The sequence below is a fragment of the Martes martes genome (genome assembly GCF_963455335.1).
Source record: "Martes martes genome assembly, chromosome: 3".
Lineage (NCBI taxonomy): Eukaryota > Metazoa > Chordata > Mammalia > Carnivora > Mustelidae > Martes > Martes martes.
Genome location: NC_137890.1, coordinates 179,368,860 through 179,387,557, shown reverse-complemented (window position 1 = coordinate 179,387,557; position 18,698 = coordinate 179,368,860). Strand labels below are relative to the sequence as shown.

The 18,698-nt window shown below is 37.2% G+C and overlaps 1 protein-coding gene across 1 annotated transcript in view; it reads left to right on the top strand.

Moving 5' to 3' along the window:
• Positions 1–18,698, top strand: part of PARD3B (par-3 family cell polarity regulator beta) — a 1,039,321-nt gene that overhangs the window by 881,614 nt on the left and 139,009 nt on the right. The gene's annotated exons all lie outside the window — the stretch shown is intronic.

Sequence of the window (18,698 nt, the reverse complement as noted above, 5' to 3'; positions counted from 1 at the left end):
CACCTCCTGCCACAAATAAAATGCCTCATCTCTTGAAAGGCTGATATAAGAGCATTTTAGTCAATATACCTTGTTAGGTGACCCCTGGAATTACACACGCAAGGAATGAGTTGACTGACCTTGGCTTAATCTGGCCGTAGCTTGAATTCTGAAGGGAGGAGTTGAGGCGGGTGGGGGGCAGGCACAAAGAGCTCTCATTCTAGATGAAAAAAAGACTTGTTTTCCAGATTTCTTTTGGTCCTGACAACTACCCAGTCCCTATTAGTAACCAGCTTTTGTGCGATAGCATGATATATTGCGTATGTTTACAGTTTACATTTCCCCAGCTGGGTGATATTATGCACTTTCAATTAGGTTGGGGAGAGGAAGGGAAATCATGGCATTTTTATGCAGACTGTAAAGTGTAGCTTCACAAGACTGATTACCTTTCAGAGCCTTTCCAATAACCAAGTGGGAAGGAAGGAGCAATTTTTAATCCTTACTGTCAAGCTTCCAGGTTGATAGTATTAAAGAAAGATGGTCAAGTTTTTCTTTGGGATAAAATGAAAATATAAATTCCTATGACTGTGTGAGACAGCCCCAATAACTAAACTGTTAATTCAAACGACTGATTAAGAGTTGGCCTTTTCTTCTAAGCCTTCATCTAGGGTTGACTTTTTATCATGGAAATGACAATACCACTCATGAGTATCTTCTGGCCCGGACCAAAGCCAATCTTATTTTCCCTAAATCAGACGGGTCTTCATAGCAATCCCCTTTGCACGTGCTCACTGCTAGAATCCCAGCAGAGAGGGACTGTCTCTAGGAACCTCCAAAGCCAGTATTTCCCTCTACTAATTCCATGGACATAAACACAAGGCATTCTATTAAAAAAAAGTTCACTGGTCAAATGCATATGGAGAATTCTGGGTTATGCCCCACAGAACAGGTTTTCTTACTGCAGTCTTCATATCCCCAGTATGCCAACATGCATTGTAAGCCTCTAAAAGGAGCATACAGTAATCAGCACTGTCACTTTTCAAATTTTTGTCACCTAAGGCTCATTTTGTTTTTCCAGATCCTACGGTTATTCCTTGGAACGTGAAGAAACTCTATCCTAAGTTAATTTTCACACATGTAGATTTGCCCAGTATAGAAATTTCTTAGGATAATGTTAACTGTAGCCAGTATATAATGAGATTTTTTAAAAAATGTTATTTACTCCCCAGTCTAGACAGATAGATAAGTGGTAGTCTTTCCTTTGACTCTGACCCCATTGTATTAATAAATGATCTAAAGCTCTGTCTTCAGTGGAGTTTTAGTCACTTGTCACATTTTTGGATAATAGATCAAAGTGTATGACTCTTTATGCCAGAATTATCTCTATTCTGTTCTTTTCTTTCATTATATTTGAAGATCATTCGGCCCCTTGTTCTTTAAGTCATAAAATGAGTAGTTTTTGTCTTGGCATGCAGTAAGCACTCGATCATCATTATTGTTATTATTACTGTCCTTTATTGTGAAATTCTCAACTTTTCTGGTATGCCTGGGAACCAGGTGAGTCTAAGAGGAGTGTTGCTGTGGGCATACCTCACACAGTGCGTATAAGCAGGAACCATGAGTACCAAACCTACCTTATGTACAATTAGAGGCATGTCATTCATTTTGTCGTCTGTTTGGCCTTTCACTCAGCAAACACTCATTTGACATCTACTGTGTTCTAGCTACTGTAGTAAGTTCTAGGGAAGATCCAAAGATGATTAGAAAGTGGCCGCAGTCCAGAGAAAGTTGTATTCTAGTTAGAAGGGGGATCAACACATAAGGAAATAGATCATTGCAATGTAATATAAACAGAAGGAAAAGAAGCTTTTCTAACCCTGCTGGTCAGGAAGGATCTTCAAAAGGAAGCAACATTTGGACAGGCTCTAGGGGGATTACTAAATATTGACCAGATCTGGCAGAAAAAATGTTTTCCTTACAGAATACTTAGCGTGTATAAATGTATAAGGGTAAAGTGGGCTGGGAGAGCATGGCATGTTGGGGAAGCTCTGAAGCATCCAGGAAATGGAGTGTGGAAGGGGAAAGAAAGTGATAGGGATAGGAAATGTATCTGAAAAGCAGGTTAAAGTCATAGTATGAATGAAAAGATTCCATCTTATGTTCACATACTTTGATTGATAGTAGCTGTCTGGAAATCAGGGCTAAGAAGGGCCCTGAAGTTCGGCTCACATCTTGGTGTCTACCCTGAGCTCCAGGGATGCATGGAAGATGGGTACAATCAGTATTTATGTATATATTGGCTAATCCCATGGACACTGGGAGCCATCAAAGAGTCATAATTAGGGAATGAGCTGATAGTTTTGTATTTGGGAAAAATAGCTCTGCCAGTTTGAAGGCAGACAAAAAGGAAGATGGTTACACTATAAGACAAATTAAGATATGATTACAATATTGAAAGATGGGAAGGGTCTGGAATAAGAGAGCGGCATTGGATGCAGGAAAAGAATAAGAAGTAGCCAAAAGTTTTAGCTTAAAACTAAGAGAAAGATGTTTAGCAGAGACCACAGAGGTGAGGCTTTCAAATACTTCAGGGAAGTCAATGGAAAGGGAACTAAAAAGAGGATTTAGGATATAACCACTAAGAGGTCTTCAATTAATTTAGAAAGAAAAATTGCAGTAGCTAGATAGGAGCAGAGGGAAATTGCAATGTGAAGAGAATTGGTAAAGTGATAAGAACTTAGCAAGCTTTGCAATAAAGATAGCATTGTTGTTATAGGATGGAAAAAGTTGCAACTTTGAAGTACCTTACATAATAGTACAGTTGACCCTTGAACAATACAAGGGTTAGGAGCACTGACCCCCGCCCAACCCACATGTCAAAAATCTGCATATAACTTTTGATTCCCTAAAAACCTAACTGCTAATAGCCTGCTGTTGACCAAGAAGCCTTACCAATAACATAAACAGTCAATTAAGACTTATTTTGTATTTTATATATATTATATACTATATTCTTATGATAAAGAAAGCTTCAGGAATAAAAGTTAGACAATCATAAAGAAGAGAAAATACATGTATAGTACTGGGCTGTATTTATTTAAAAAAAAAAAAAATCTGCAGGTAAGTGGATCTGTGCAGCTCAAGCCAGTGTTGTTCAAGGGTCACCTGTGTTCAGACTTAACAAGGGAATTCAGAGACCATCCAGAAAGCCTTCTCATATTATTACAGAAACTGTGGCCCAGAGAAATTTGAGTGACCTGCCCAACGTCACATAGCATCGAATAACGCCTTTATCGTAGATTCCTTTTATGTTATACAATCTTTGTTTCCTTATACTACACCATTTTAAAGACCCATACTCCCATTTCCTAGTTAAGGGAACTAGTACCCAGATGGGTGGATTGGCATCTATTTGGCTCCCAAGATACAAACAGCAGGTTAAATCTTGGACTCTGGAATGAGGCTGACCTGGGTTCAGTCGTCTTCCAGATATTACTGCATGACTTTCGGTAAGTTGACTTTTCTGAGATGCCATTTTTCATCTTCATGTGTAAGATTCAGTAAATGTTTACTGAATGTACTGAGCGCCAGGACATGAGTTCAATGCAGAGTTCATTGGAAAACAAGGAGGAAGATGGGTACTCTCTCTCTAGAGCTTGGAGTCCGCTGGGGGCTACAAAAGTGTAATGAGAACACAGCGTGAAAACTGCTTTGTATGGGAAGCATACGGTGCCTGGTGCAGCTGGACCTGGGGGTGGGAGGAAAAGAGAATGGCGTGGGGGTGAAAGAAAGCATGGTGTGTTAGAGGAACTACAAGAAGTTCAGTAAAACAGAAACTTGAGTGAAAGAGTAAATGGCAAGAGGTTAAAATGGGAGGCTCTAAGAGCTGGGCAAAAAGCAGATGATACAGCTTTGGAAGGCCTTGATGGGGAGTTTGGGCTTTATCCTGAGATGTGGGCCAGGAGTGGGGTAAGGGAGGGCTCACTAATGTGACACAAAATCCTGGACTTCAGCCTACCATTAAATGGCAATTTATCCTCACCTCCTTATTTGCTGAAGGAGGATTATCCTAATAGCTTTACATGTTATAATGGTTAAATATAATCTATAGAACAAATCTCTATCTGTTATATATCTCTGTGTCACAGAGACATGTCATGTGTGGCCCACAGTAGCTTCCTAATAGGGGCGACTAACTTCTGCCTCTTACCTGCCTGCTTCTCAAGGCTTGGGCCTGAATCTTCAGTCTTTCTAAGAAAAACCTGGCTTATAAAGGATTTGTCTGTAAATGATGGTGGCTAAAAACAATCCCTGTCACCACGATGGAACCATTAAGACTGGGTTCTTGTGGTGCTGGTTCTTCTAGGATTCAAATATAGCAGGGGTTAAGTCCTGACAGCTCCTAAGGGTAGGATGTGCTCGTTTGTCACCGCAACGCCAGCAATTAAAGGGCTCCCACAGCATGCGAACATGAAGGCTTTATGTTTGAATGAGCTTAGAACAGTCCCAACTAGGAGGAATTGAAGGTGTGTGTGGTACTTAACATGGCTGCAGTTTTGCATTCACTCACATGATTACTTGACATTCTTTATCAGAGGTTGCTAAATACGTTTGATCACACACCCTTACCATAAAAAGGCTTTTGGGTGTTAACTCCCCAAAATATGTGCCTTTGATTCTAAGTGACATACACTTAATTACCTTACTAATGATATTATAGATCATATTGTAAAATACAGAAGTTAATAAAAGAATGAGACTTCTTAAGCTGTGAATAATAGTTCTATTTTCTTTCTCCCCTCAAATGTGCCCACAGCCCACTTTAAAGACCACTGGTCTCCACTTCGGGTTCCACAGGGATAGGGACCTTGCATACTTTTGTTCACCATTATCTCCTCATTTCCTAGAGCAGTCTGTACTCAATAAATATTTTTGGAATGAATGAATGAATGAATCATTTGACAGAATCTTAGAATTGAATGGGACGTTAAGGGGTCAAGTCTTACATCCCATCCATAGGCATCTTCTCCACAAGATCCTTCACAGGATGTCATTGAACCCATGTTGGCATACCTACAGTGACAAGAATTCATGAGACATCCCTTTTTACTATCAGATTACTCTAATTGATATGGGGTGCTCACGTTGTATCCATCCAAATGCTTTTTCCATGTAACATTTACTATAGCTCCTGGGTTGACCAACCTGAACACAGAATCTAAGCCTCATTCCTAGCCCTTCCTTCAGCTGTTTGAGGTGATTACTCTGACCACCTTTCTTAACAAATGTTTACTGAACTCCAAATATATGCCAGGCTCTCTGTTTAGACCTGGCCTTACAAGGATAAAGCAAACAAGCATGTAGCCTTGAGAAGTATAATCATTTTTGTAGTATAAACTCCTCTAGCAGTCCTAGTCATTTAAATTACAACCCATGCATTTAGCCTTCTTGGTAGCCATTTTCTGAATATGCTCCAGTCTATTGAGTTTATGATTGTCTTCTGTTGCATGGCATGGAGAACTGGATACCATATTTCAGATATAGTGTGAAAAAACAGGCATAGAAAATCAAAGAGACTCTTATATCTTTTGATCTTAATTTGTTATTAATGCTGCCTTAATTTTTATATCAGGCGTCATTTATGGTGCGCACTTTTTAACGAAAAGCTCTATTTTGAGTTGCTATCAAGCCAAATATTCCCAAAAATATTATGCAGAATCCTATATTTTTACAATTATTTCTTTAAACGTAGGATATTCTCTTTACCTGAGTTAAATATTTGCTTGTTAGGTTTATCCTATTGTTTTAGCCAATAAAGATATTTTGAAGTCTTGATTTTTGTCCTCTAATATATTAGCTACCCTTCCTAGGTTTATACCATTCTCATATTTAATCATTATGGACTCATCCATGTCATTGATAAGATCGTTGATCAATGTCAAGTATAATCCCTGCAACTCATCACTCAAGACCTCCATTAATCAACACTCTTTGGGATGGATGTTCAGTTAACTATTAATCCAGACTTCTGTTATTTAGTGTGCATTCTCCAGTTCATCTGTGAACATTGTGGAAAACTTTGTCAAATATTTTAGTGATATTAAGGTACACTGTGTTTGTGAGAAACCCTTGATTTACCAATCTAGTAACCCTAAAAAGAAAGGGAATTAGTTGTTCTTGATGAATACTGCATCCTTTTTCTCTTCTAGATATTCCCAAATGTGTCCATTTAGACTTAATTAAGCAAAATAATGCTTCCTGTGGTCCAGTATAATATCAGGCACTTAATATCTGCTTATCAAATACTTACTGGCTTACATACTACAGCTGTGAAATTAAGGTGGCCAACAGCACAGAGCTCCTCAGTATCCCTGTTAAGAATCCTTGATTCCCAGCAGGCATTCACCAATGTTTGTACGAAACTCCCATTGTGTTGTAGTCCACAGATCATACAAAGAAGTTTGGAAACCATCCTTACCCTCAAGGAATTCAGTATAAAAGTGAAAACTATCTCATAAACAAATAATTATAGTATAATGTGTTCCATTAGAATAGAGGTATATAAAAGACATAATATAAAAATTATGAAATCGCATATGCATTTAATTTGGGAAAGACCTGAGACTGTGGATTAGTCTTTCTAGGTAGTTGGCTCAAATATACTAATTTTTCCAAGCCTCAGTTTCCTCACTGTAAAATGGGGACGAGAGTATACCCTATCTCCTATGGATTGTTTGTAGAATAAATGAAATCCCAATGCCTGGTTCAATAAATATTGACTATAGCTAATTAAGAATGTCATTAGACTATGTATTATTGGCCAATATTATATATTATTGGTCTACATATTAAGAAAGTTATTGAACTAAATACAACTATTTAGGAAGGCTATTGATTATATTTAGCTGCTGACCCTTAAAGTCATGGGTTTGGGAACCTGTTAGATTCTGTTTCACGGTCACATAGTTGATGGTTAATTCCTAATTCCAGCCCAAACTCTTGCTGGTGTATTTCAATCATAAGAGTTAGAAAGTAGAAACAGAAAAGAAAATGAGGGTTTAAAAGGCACGAAAACTGGAAAACAGTTCAGATTCTTTTATAGCAGTCATATCATCTGCATATGTGAAGAGCACAGTTTTTATGCATTTACCTACTCTGTCAATTGCTTGTTAAAAACCATTCCTACCTCATTAGATGTCCCCTCAGCTTGTCATCAGAACTAACACTGTCTTCCTGTCCTTCGAATCTCCATTTGTTCGGGCTTGAACTCATGCACAGTCCATTGGATGAACTAGCCCAATTTCTGGGTGTCCCAGAAGAGCTGTCATTGACAATAGTGTGTCGAATCATATCCTGTTTGGCTGTAAACAACCAAAATCCCAACTGATATATTTGTCTCACCTTTTAAAGAATTTCTGTGGTTTGGGCCTCATTAAGTGACCTCTTTTCATTTAGTCTGTTTTTTCATGTTACATCATGATTCCAAGAAACCTGTTGCAACTCTAGGCTTTGTGTCCACTTTCCAAGGAGAAAGGGACAAAGAGCTAATGGACTATGCCTGTCAAGTCCATCCCTTTGAAAAAATCTCCCAGAACACCCCAACGACTTCTCACTGGCAAAAACTATATTTAAAAGTCTCTTCGAAGTGCAAGAGAGTTTTGGGAAATAGTATTTCATCTTCAGTAAACAAAGACAAGGGAGAAAGGAGTTGCAGGTAGCTTGTAGGAAGCCATCCCATGGTATCCACCACAAACAGATTACCTCCAGATGGCTTGTCTTCTTTTTTTTTCACTTCCATCAATAATGCAAAAGTTATAGATTAATGCTACATAGCACTCTGTTCAAATATATTATTAACTTCCTGTGGGAGGCTATCCTTATTATATAGACCCTCTTTTATAGCTGAGACAGAAATATTTCAGTCTGAGTATTTTTTAATATCACTTAAATAAAGCAGGTGGAGGGCTTACAGTCTTAGTTTTCATGACCACTGAAAAGTATGTTTTGGAAAATTCGAAGATAAGGGTGATGAAGGATAGAAAAAGTGTTAACAGTAAAGCTTCCTAGCCTAGCTGGGTGTGAAAATACCTTGTGCTATTTTGGCAATGCAGGATAATTGATGTCTAGTTTCTTGATTTCAGAGATTTGGCACCTCACCGAGGCACAACTCTGTCATGCACAGTTCGTTCCTCTGTTGGTACGTGTCCCCAGTCTCTAGTGATTTTTCCTTTTATTTTTACTTCAGTTTAAAGGCTTTCTGCTCTCACGTCTGACTCACAGCTTTGCAAGGCTGTGTGGAGGGAGTTGAACAGGGACTACAGTAGATGACTTGGAGATGTGTTTTTAGTTTCTATAAACAGAGCCAAAGTGATCTCATTTCGGTTTGGGAATCCCAGTAATAAATGCCATTTCCATAGAGAGTTAAAATTCATCAGTTGAACAAAGCAATCCTTTTTTTTTTTTTCCTTAGAACATATTGCCATCAATTTTTAAGTGACTTTTAAACAATAATGAGAAATCTCTTAATGAAACAATCTCTATGACCAGATAAGTGCTAATAATAACTGATATACCATTAACTCTACTTTCCTCCATCCCCACTCTTTAAAACTTGATGTTCTCATTAATTTTTTTCTTTTCCATCTTCTGAGAGCCCTACTCTTGGGATTATGCTAGACTTGTGTCTGCCTAAGTTGTCAGCTTCTGGGGGTGACAAATGTAGATAACCTTCTCTTCTATTATACATGAGCTAGACAAGGAGGGTTGGTACTTAGTGACCATCCATCTGTAAGACCTCCACCCTCTTGCCATCTTCAGCCTTGCTGGTCGTTTGAGGAATGCTTGCCAAAGGGTTGCTCTGATTTCCTAAAGCTGTCATTTAAGAACTGACTGGACTGTTTTTCAAACAAATGACCTGATCCTTAAGGTATATTTATCTAAATTATCCAGTTTACCAAGAGGAGGTGGGAGGGAGTGTGCAGAATTTCTTGAGACGTATAAATAACACAAAGAGAAGTCTGTCCTCCCGAGGGATGCAGCTGATACTTTGGAATATTGATGGTGGCATGCTGTAATAAGGGTCAGCCAAAGATGCTATAGGAGCTCCTGATGGAGACACTGAATGCAGATCTGGGTGGTCAAACAAGGCTCTCTAAAGGAATCTATATTCTGACCTAAAGAGCAAGCAGAAATTAATTGAGCAGACAAAAGACCCAAAGAGAAAACATGGTGCATTTACGGTAGGAACTGCATATATCAGAATATCTGGAGTATAGTACATAAATTAGGCCAGCTAGAGGCAAGAAATGAAAGTCAACATAAGCCATACTCTTAAAAGCCATATCATCTGAGATAAGACAATTAGTGTCTAGTTCAAGAGCAACGGCGAACCCTTGAAATGGGGATGCCATATTCAGATTTGTGCTGTAGAAAGGTAACAAGAAATCCTGTAGAGTAAATATCTATTAAAACTCCATGTTCTCATTAATTTTTTTTTCTTTTCCATCTTTTGAGAGCTCTACTCTTGGGATTATGCTAGACTTGTATCTGCCTAAGTTGTCAGCTTCCAGGGTGACAAATGTACATAATCTATGAGAATCTGGAGGCTGAGGAAAAATTAAGAAACTTACCAATGGTGCCACAAGTACTAAGTGATCAGAGCCAGGTTTCCCACCCAGATATGACTCCAAAAGCCATGCGTGACCTTCTACCTATGAAAGGTTTTTTTTCAAACTGCAGGTTGTGACCTATAAGTACATCTTGAAAACAGTATAGTGAGCTCAATCAATATTTTTTTAAGAAAATAAGGTAGAAAAGATCATTACCATAAAAAATGATAGAAGCCACTAAGCATGTGCAAAAAGCATGTGTGTTGCTCCTTACCTGCCAGACATCCTATTGTCCCTCATTCATTCATTCGTTCATTCATTCCATTAAAAGAATATTAAATGTCTGTCATGTGCAAAGCACTCCACTCAAGGCTATGAGTACAAGGACATATCAGAATCCTTGGGCTTTGACCTACTTCTCTGTAGTAGTGCTAGATTTGTGTTGATCAACCACACTTACTCCAGGCCTCTTGTGACCTGTGGTTTGCATTAATCTATTAGGCTAAGCCACATACCTTTTCATTACATGGTCTTTGACGATGTTAAAGACCCAAAGATCCCAAAGTGCCCTCTTTATAATTTCTGTATTTAATGCAATGTGTAATCAGGAATAGGCCATTGTTAGGTCAACTGCTTTCCTATGTTTATCTTTTCAAACAATAAATAATCCGTGGGATGAGAAAGGGCAGTAAACGGTAGTTTGACTGTTAGTACTTCTAAATATCCAACATCTTAAAGAGATGTTTTAATATTTATATGCTGTGGAATACCCTCCCCTCTGGAGAGCTGACGGAGGATTGATATGAACCTGTCCGGAAATAGAATTCAAGAGACATAATTTTACACAGACTTTTAATTAATCCTGAGCAAGCATTCTAGATTTCCTCAAACTTGGCCATTACTCAGCTCCTCACTTTCTAAATTGCCAAGGTCTCTGAGCACAGAGCTAGGAGGAATATTCTCTGCATTGCAAATGCAATGGATTTTCTATATCAAGGTCAGTAGGTGGTCTGGGCCTGAGCCATACCCGTCCTTAGAGCAAAGCCTGGCTGGATATTCTTAGGCCACTTTCTCTACTGATTTCCTATTTTCTCTCTGGCTTAGTTTCCTCACCTCTAAAGTGAGCATAAGCATAGTGCCTATATAAGACCATTACAAGAATTTAATTGTATATTGTATACTGTATACATATATGTACAAAAAATAGCATCTGTCAGTTAATAAACATCATTTAAGTTACTATTATATATGCTAGTACCTAGGTATTTATATCATTCTACTGTTAAGATTACCATTCATCACCTAGGAATGAATTGAAGTTAGGTGGAAAATTCTAAAAGGACTTTCTCAACTTAAATTTTTTTTTTTTAATTTGATGGACCATTTCCTGCCAATACGTGACTTCATGTATTTTTATTTCCTTTTTTCATAACCGTATGCTTATAGTTACTATACATAATCATATTTTATATAGCTATAATTATTTTTAACTCTTTATTTTGAACTTTTTATAAAGTCTCAAGAAGTTGCAAATATAGTGCAGAGAAATCCTTGTACTCTTCACCAAGTTTTCTCCAATAGTTACAACATGAAAACCAATAATTTGACATTGATACAAGGTATGTATAGTTCTGTGGCAAGTTTATCATACATGTGGCCAGTGCCACAATCAAGATACAGAACTATTTCATCACCACAAAGGTATTCCTCATGCTATACCTTTATAGTTACACACCTTTCTTCCCCCCATCCCCAAACCCTAGCAATCACTCATCTGTTTCCCATCTCTATAATCCTATCATTTCTAGAATACTACCTAAATGGAATCAAATAAATGGGGAACTATGTGATCTGTGAGATTGGCTTTTTTCACACAGCATGATGACCTCGAGATCCACCCAAGCTATTGTAGGTATTGTACGTTCATTTCTATTTATTGCTGAGTAATATTCCATGGTATGGTGGCAATCATTTACCTATTGAGGGACATTTTAGTTGTTTCCGGTTTGGGGACATTACAAATAGAGCTGCTATAAATAATCATCTACAGGTTTTTGTGTGAACATAAGCTTTGTTTCTTTTTTTTTCTGTCAGGCCTTTTATTTCCTTTTCTTACCTTATTGTACTGGCTAGAATTTCCGGTAGTATGTTAATGGCAATGGTGAGAGCAAATATTCTTTTTTTTTTTTTTTTAAAGATTTTTATTTATTTGACAGAGAGAGATCACAAGTAAGCAGAGAGAGAGAGAGAGAGAGGGAAACAGGCTCCCTGCTGAGCAGTGAGCCAGAGGCGGGACTCGATCCCAGGACCCTGAGATCATGACCTGAGCCGAAGGCAGCAGCTTAACCCACTGAGCCACCCAGGTGCCCCGAGAGCAAATATTCTTGACTTGTTCTCAATCTTAAGAGAAAAGCATGTGGTCTTTTACCCCATTGAGTATGATGTTGGCCATATGTTTTTCTGTAGATATATTTATCAAATTGGGAAAATTGTCCTAATTTCTAGTTTTTTGAGGGTTTTTATCATAAATGGATATTGAGTCTTATTAAATGATTTTTCTGCTTCAACTCATATGATCATGTGGTTGTTCTTTTCTACCTGATTAACATGTTGGATTACATTTATGGCTTTTCAGCCAATGAACCAGCCTGGAATAAAACCTATTTGGTCATGGTATATAATTGGTCATGGTATATAATTCTTTTCTGTTATTACTTAATTTCATTTGCTAATATTTTGATAAGAATTTTTACACCTACATTTGTGAGAAATATTGGTCAGTCGTTTCATTTTGTTTCCTTTTATTTTGTACTCTCACTGGGTTTAGTACCAGGGTTCACTGGCTTCATTGAATAGGAAGGGAAGTGTTATTTCTTCATTTTCTGGAAGAAATTGTATATAACTGGTGTTACTTCGTTAAACATTTGGTAGAATTCTCCAGAGAAACCATCTTGGCTTAAAGAGTTCTTTTTTGGGAGGTTTTTAATTAGAAATTCGATGTCCCTAATAATTAGAAAACTATTCCAGTTATCTCATATTGTATGAATTATGGTAGCTTTCACTTTTCTAGGAGTTGGTCCCTTTAAGTTATCAAATTTATGTGTGGAATTGTCCATAGCATTTCCTTATTGTTCTCTTGATAGGAAGTTCTCTCACTGAACTGCAGAGTCTCTTGTAATATCCTATTTCATTCCTGATATTTGTAATTTGTCTCTTTTCTCTTACTTCATCTGTCTTGTTGGAGCTTTGTCAATTTTATTGATCTTTTCAAATACCAAGTTATTTTGTTTTATTAATTTTCTCTATTGTTTTCGTTTCCAATTTTACTGGGTTTTGTTCTTTATTGTTTCCTTTCTTCTGCTTCCTTTGTTGGTTTCTTTGTTTGTTTTTTCTCCATTTTTTTCTTTTGTTAAATTTAATTATTTTTATTAACATATAATGTATTATTTACCCCAGGAGTACAAGGTTTGGGAATCCTCAGGCTTACACATTTCACAGCACTCACCATATCACATACCCTCCCCAAAGTCCATAACCCAACCACACTTTCCCTGCCCCCTACCCCCAGCAACCCTCAGTTTCTTTTGTGAGATTAAGCATCTCTTATGGTTTGTCTCCCTCCCGATCCCATCTTGTTTCATTTTTTTCCTTCGCTATCCCCCAAACCCCCCGCCCTGCCTCTCAAATTCCTCATATCAGAGAGATCATATGATAATTGTCTTTCTCTGATTGACTTATTTTGCTCAGCATAATACCCTCTAGTTCCATCCACGTTGTTGCAAATGCCAAGATTTCATTTCTTTTGATGGCTGCATAGTATAGTATTCCATTGTATATGTGTGTGTATGTATATATATATATATATATATATATATATATACATACACACACACACCACATCTTCTTTATCCATTCATCTATTGATGGACATCTAGGTTCTTTCCATAGTTTGGCTATTGTGGACATTGCTGCTATAAACATTCGGGTGCACGTGCCCCTTCGGATCACTACATTTGTATCTCTAGGGTAAATACCCAGTAGTGTGATTGCTGGTAGCTCTATTTCCAACTTTTTCAGGAACCTCCATGCTGTTTTCCAGAGTGGCTACACCAGCTTGCATTCCCACCAACAGTGTAGGAGGGTTCCCTTTTCTCTGCATCCTCGCCAACATCTGTCATTTCCTGACTTGTTCATTTTAGCCATTCTGACTGGTGTGAGCTGGTATTTCACTGTGGTTTTGACTTATATTTCCCTGATGCCGAGTGATGTTGAACACTTTGTCATTTGTCTGTTGGCCACCTGGTTGTCTTCTTTGTACAAATGCCTGTTTATGTCCTCTGCCCATTTCTTGATTAAATTATTTGTTCTTTGGGTGTTAAGTTTGATAAGTTCTTTACAGATTGTGGACACTAGCCCTTTATGAGAATATCTTCTCCCATTCTGTCAATTGTCTTTTGCTTTTGTTGACTGTTTCCTTGCTGTGCAAAAGCTTTCAATCTTGATGAAGTCCCAGTAGTTCATTTTTGCCCTTGCTTCCCTTGCCTTTGGCGATGTTTCTAGGAAGAAGTTGCTGCGGCTGAGGTCAAAGAGGTTGCTGCCTGTGTTCTCCTCAAGAATTTTGATGCATTCCTGTCTCACATTGACATCTTTCATCCATTTGGAGTCTATTTTTGTGGGTGGTGTAAGGAAATGGTCTAGTTTCATTCTTCTGCATGGGGCTGTCCCATTTCCCAACACCATTTGTTGAAGAGAATGTCTTTTTTCCATTGGACATTCTTTCCTGTTTTGTCAAAGTTTAGTTGACCATAGAGTTGAGGGTCCATTTCTGGGCTCTCTATTCTGTTCCATTGTGCCAGTACCATACTGTCTTGATGATGACAGCTTTGAAATAGAGGTTGAAGTCTGGAATTGTGATGCCACCAACTTTGGCTTTCCTTTTTCAACATTCCTCTGATTATTTGGGGTCTTTTCTGGTTCTGTATAAATTTTAGGATTATTTGTTCCATTTCTTTGAAAAAAATTGGTGGTATTTTGATAGGGATTGCATTACATGGGTAGATCGCTTTAGGTAGCATAGACATTTTCACAATATTTGTTCTTCCAATCCATGAGCATGGAACATTTTTCCATTTCTTTGTGCCTTCCTCAATTTCTTTCATGAGTACTTTATAGTTTTCTGAGTACAGATTCTTTGCCTCTTTGGTTAGGTTTATTCCTAGGTATCTTATGGTTTTGGGTGCAATTGTAAATGGGATTGACTCCTTAATTTCTCTTTCTTCTGTCTTGGTGTATAGAAATGCAACTGATTTTTGTGCATTGATTTTATATCCTGACACTTTACTGAATTCCTATACAAGTTCTAGCAGATTTGGAGTGGAGTCTTTTGGGTTTTCCACATGTAGTATCATATCATCTGCAAAGAGTTATAGTTTGACTTCTTCTTTCCTGATTTAGATGCCTTTTATTTCTTTCTGTTGTCTGATTGCTGAGGCTAGGACTTCTACTACTGTGTTGAATAGCAGTGGTGATAGTGGACATCTCTGCCGTGCTCCTGACCTTAGCAGAAAAGGTCTCAGTTTTTCCCCATTGAGAATGATATTCTCTGTGGGTTTTTCATAGATGGCTTTGATGATATTCAGGTATGTACTGTCTATCCCTACACTTTGAAGAGTTTTGATCAAGAAAGGAAGCTGTACTTTGTCAAATGCTTTTTTAGCATCTATTGAGAGTATCAAATGGTTCTTGTTCTTTCTTTTATTAATGTATTGTATCACATTGATTGATTTGCGGATGTAGAACCAACCTTGCAGCCCTGGAATAAATCCCACTTGGTCATGGTGAATAATCCTTTTAATGTACTATTGGATCCTACTGGCTAGTATTTTGGTGAGAATTTTCACATCTGTCTTCATCAAGGATATTGGTATGTAATTCTACTTTTTGATGGGGTCTTTGGTTTTTAAGATCAAGGGAATGCTTGCCTCGTAAAATGAGTTTGGAAGTTTTCCTTCCATTTCTATTTCTTGGAACAGTCTCAGGAGAATAGGTATTAATTCTTCTTTAAATGTTTGGTAGAATTTCCCTGGGAAGCCATCTGGCCCTGGGTTCATGTTTTTTGGGAGATTTTTGATGACTGCTTCAATTTCCTTACTGGTTATGGGTCTGCTCAGGTTTTCTATTTCTTCCTGGTTCAGTTTTGGTAGTTTTTACGTCTCTAGAAATGCATCCATCTCTTCCCAATTGTCAAATTTGCTGGCATATAGTTGCTCATAATATGTTCTTATAATTTTCTGTACTCATTTGGTGTTGGTTGTGATCTCTCCTCTTTCATTCATGATTTTATGTATTTGGGTCCTTTCTCTTTTCTTTTTGATAAGTCTGGCCAGGGGTTTATCAATCTTATGAATTCTTTCAAAGAACAAGCTCCTAGTTCCGTTGATTTGTTCTACTGTTTTTTCGTTTCTATTTCATTGATTTCTGCTCTGATCTTTATGATTTCTCTTCTCCTGCTGGGTTTAGGCTTTCTTTGCTGTTCTTTCTCCAGCTCCTTTAGGCGTAGGGTTAGGTTGTGTACTTGAGACCTTTCTTGTTTCTTGAGAAAGGCTTGTATCGCTATATACTTTCCTCTCAGGACTGCCTTTGCTGTGTCCCACAGATTTTGAACAGTTGTGTTTTCATTTTCATTTGTTTCCATGAATTTTTTCAATTCTTCCTTAATTTCCTGGTTGACCCATTCATTCTTTAGTAGGATGCTCTTGAGCCTCCATGTTTTGAGTTCTTTCCAACTTTCCTCTTGTGACTGAGTTCTAGCTTCAGAGCATTGTGGCCTGAAAATATGCAGGGAATGATCCCAATCTTTTGGTACCAGTTGAGACCTGATTTGTGACCCAGGACGTGATCTTTTCTGGAGAACGTTCCATGTGCAGTAGAGAAAAATGTGTATTCTGTTGCTTTGGGATGGAATGTTCTGAATATATCTGTGATGTCCATCTGGTCTAGTGAGTTACTTAAAGCCTTTATTTCTTGTTGATCTTTTGCTTAGATGATCTGTCCATTTCAGTAAGGAGGGTGCTAAAGTCCCCTACTATTATTGTATTACTTTTGATGTGTTTCTTTGATTTTGTTATTAATTGGTTTGTATAGTCTGCTTCTCCCATGTTAGGGGCATAGATATTTAAAATTGCTAGATCTTCTTATTGGACAGACCCTTTGAGTATGATATAGTGTCCTTTCTCATCTCTTATTATAGTCTTTGGTTTAAAATCTAATTTATCTGATATAAGGATTGCCACCCCAGCTGTCTTTGGATGTCCATTAGCATGGTAAATTGTTTTCCACCCCCTCTTTAAATCTGGAGGTGTCTTTGGGTCTAAAATGAGTATCTTGTAGACAGCATATTGATGGGTCTTGTTTTTTTTATCTATTCTGATACCCTGTGTCTTTTGATTGGGGGCATTTAGCCCATTTGCATTCAAGGTAACTATTGAAAGATATGAATTTAGTGCCATCATATTACCTATAAGGTGACTATTACTGTGTATTGTCTCTATTCCTTTCTGGTCTGTGTTACTTTTGGGCTCTCTCTTTGCTTATAGGACCTCTTTCACGATTTCTCATAGCGCTGGTTTGGTGATTGCAAATCCTTTTAGTTTCTGTTTGTCCTGGAAGCTTTTTATCTCTCCTATTTTCAATGACAGCCTAGCTGGATATAATATTCTTGGCAGCATATTTTTCTCATTTAGTGCTCTGAATATATCATGCCAGTTCTTTCTGGCCTGCCAGGTCTCTGTAGACAAGTTTGCTGCCAATCTAATATTTATACCATTGTATGTTACAGACTTCTTGTCCTGAGCTGTTTCAAGATTTTCTCTCTGTCACTGAGACTTGTAAGTTTAACTCTTAGATGATGGGGTGTGGTCCTGTTTTTATTCATTTTGAGGTGCGTTCCCTATGCCTCCTTTATTTGATGCTTGTTCCCTCTGTGATATTAGGGAAATTCTGTACTGTAATTCGCTCCAATATACCTTCTGCCCCTCTCTCCCTCTCTTCTTAAATAAGATAAGTTGGTTAGAGAAAGAAAAAAAAAAGAGAGAGAAGAGAATATGATCAGGCTGGAGATTTGTTTTTTTCTAATGGAAGCATTTAATGCTGAATTTCCCTCCAGCTCTGCTTTAGCTATATATTTTGGTATGTTGTGCTTGCATTTCTTTCAGTTCAGTGTTTGTTTTTTAATTTTCCTTGAAACTTCTTTGACCCATGGACTATTTAGAAGTGTGTTGTTTCATTTCCAAATGATGGGAGACTTTCCTATTATCTTTCTGTTGTTGATTTATAGTTTTATCCCATTTTGGTTAAAGTTAAAATAGCTTCCCATGATTGTGGATTTATTAATTTCTCGTTTTAATCTTGTTAATTTTGACTTTATATATTTTGAAGCTTGTTATTAGGTTCACAAAAATTTAGGAATGTCATGAATTGGGATTGACCCTTTTATCATCATGACACATCTTACTTTATTCCTAGGAGTGACTACTGCTTCAAAGTCTACTCTGTCTGATATTGCTATAGCTATACCATCTTTCTTTTGCTTAATTTTTGCTTAATGTATATCTTTCATCTCTTTACTTTCAATATTTCTGGATCCTTATATTTAAAGTGTGTCTTTTGTAAGAGATATATAATTAGGTTTGGTTTTGTTTTGATATCCAGTCAGACAATCTGTATTTTAATTGTAGTATTTAGTTTGTTTACACTTAATGATACTACAGATATAATTTGATTTAAATCTCTAACTTATTCTCCATTTTCTACTTTTCCACCCACTCTGTTTGTTTTTCTGTCCTTTCTTCTTTCTAAAATGTATTAATCAAGAATTTTGTATGATTCTTTTTTTTTTTACCTCTGTGAGTTTGTTATGTGTTCTTCTATTCTCCTTTTAGCTACATTTATTACTCAAAAGATTATAATATATATTCCTGATTTATTGTATTTCAAAATAAATTAGTACTTTTATCATCTCTTAAACAAGGCATAGAACTTGGAATAGTCTAACTTCATTTAATCCCTCTACTTTTTATACTATATTTTCATGTATTTTAAATATACATATAT